Consider the following 2,286-nt stretch of genomic DNA (forward strand, 5'->3'; position numbering starts at 1 on the left):
AAGGAGATACTAGAAACTCCAGTAGACAGTACGGAGCATGACTTTGTACTGAAATAAGTGGAAGAAGCCGGAATTATTGAAGAAGAAGAAGTGGTTGAAGACTTGGGAGATGCTGAACCTCCATGGGAAAGTCAAGACATAGAACCTCCTTCCAAGGCATATCATGATTAAGGACTTGGAAGAGGTCGGTCAAGAAATGGAGATTAAAGAAGAAGAAGCACAGCCTCCCATGCCCTTGGTAAGTAATGAAGAAGAGATTGAATTGGAAGAAGGCTACCAAGAGGAAGAGGTTGAAATCAAAGAAGTTTGCAAAGAGGTGGAAGTTGTCAAAGAGCACAAGGGAGTGGAGCTTGAAATCACCTTGCCAAAGTTATTAGAGACCCTTCCCCCTAAGTTGCCATCATCCTTCACAACATTCAAGTGGGTAAAATTTATATCCCTTAGCTTTCTAATTCCACTTGAATATGGGCTACTGGAGACGGATGGTCAACTTAGAGCTCCTTGTGGCATTAAGAGTAAGAGGAAGATGGTCAATGGTAAGAATTGTCCTGCAAGGTTCATTATGGTTGGAAGCTTTAAGTTTAAACGCAAAGGTTGGTGTAAAACTCAACTGAATGGGTCTAGGAAGTTGTTTGGCCACTTTAGTGAGAATTCAGATTGCTTGCTACCCGGATGGAATCATGATGATCAACACAAAGACGGGTGTAAAAGCAAAGTTTGGGATCCTGGAGTCTGTTCTGACATTCAGCACACTGGAAGCCTGAGAACCTATTTAAAAATGCTCAAGGGCTTTACGTGCCTTGTTTGGGATCTCGGAGGTCATTGGAATCACAAACATTGGTGGAGATTCCTGGATGAGTTCAAGCACAAGCCACCATAACAGGGAGCTCACCAAATGTCCAACTTAAGGACTTCAACTAAAAGTGCTAGGTGGGAGACAACCCACCATGGTATGATCGTTCCTTTTCAATTTTAATTTTAATTTTATTTCGTTTTGTTTGAGTTTTATTTTATTTTATTTCATTGAACCTGGAATTTCTCGTAACATCCATATCATTTTGCATCCTGCATAAAAAAAAGAGAAGCACGCACGCGACGCGGCGGCATCGCTGACGCGTCCGCGTCATGTGGGAAAAATGGCTCCCACGCGACCGCGTCACTCACGCGGTCGCATCACCTGGAAATCGACGTAAGAAAGGGTGCACGACCGAAAGTTGTGCAAGAGTGGTGCTGGACTGGTGCTGATCGCACACGCCTTACCACACGGACGCATGGCTCACGCGTCCACGTCATATCCCATGATGGCCACTCACGCGATCGCGTCGACCACGCGACCGCGTCACCCTGGATTTTGGCAAAACTAAGTTTTGAACAAAGAGTTATGCAAGCGCGAGGCTACACTCGCGCCAATCGCACAAATCAGGCCACGCGTCTGCGTCGCCTGACCTTATTGCGCACCACGCGACCGCGTCACCCACGCGAACGCGTCGCCAGCGTCACACAACCTATCCAGGTTAGTGCCAATTCTCTTATCTTTTCTTTTCTAATCCTAATTTCTTCTATCTTTTCTTCTTCCTTCCTTCTTTCCCACTTCCTTTTTCTTCATCATCCTTCTTCACTTCCATTCTATTTCATTTAATTTATTTGCATACTTTCATTCATTGCATTACTTTCATTGGTGTTAGCAATTTATTTGGGTAATTTTTTTATATATTTTTGTGGATTATTCAAGATTTGTTTGACAATTATATATTATGTTTTAAAGGGTTGCTTGCATGTTCAATTTAATACTTTCAATAGCTTATTTACCATGCATGCTATGTGTTTGTGAAAAAGCTCATATGGCATTATGCATTTTTCTAGATTATTCCATTCTACTATTCTGATGCCTGTTTTTCACAAATTTCCTTTTTATATTTTATTAATTTAATATAATTGTTCTTACAAACAGGTTGTTAGTATGAAAGACTTGGTAATTTAAATTGGACATTAAATGCTTGATCTATGCTACTCATGCCTTTGCCTGCATGCCAATAAACACCTTGCATTTAATTGTCTTCATATGCACTGCTATATTCCCGTTTATGATTTTTCACATGTAGTCATGACCATGTGTCAACATCATTTATCTTTTAATGTGCATTAATTACCACCTCTCCTATTCTCTTCCTTGCTCTATCCCTTTGAATTTAAGTTACTTTCTTCTTCCCTTTTCAGGATGGCCACCAAGAAAGGTAAAGAGAAAGCTACTCCCAAACCACCGGCAAGGAAAGGAACAAAAAGAGC

Source organism: Arachis ipaensis, chromosome B04 (genome assembly GCF_000816755.2).
Source record: "Arachis ipaensis cultivar K30076 chromosome B04, Araip1.1, whole genome shotgun sequence".
Lineage (NCBI taxonomy): Eukaryota > Viridiplantae > Streptophyta > Magnoliopsida > Fabales > Fabaceae > Arachis > Arachis ipaensis.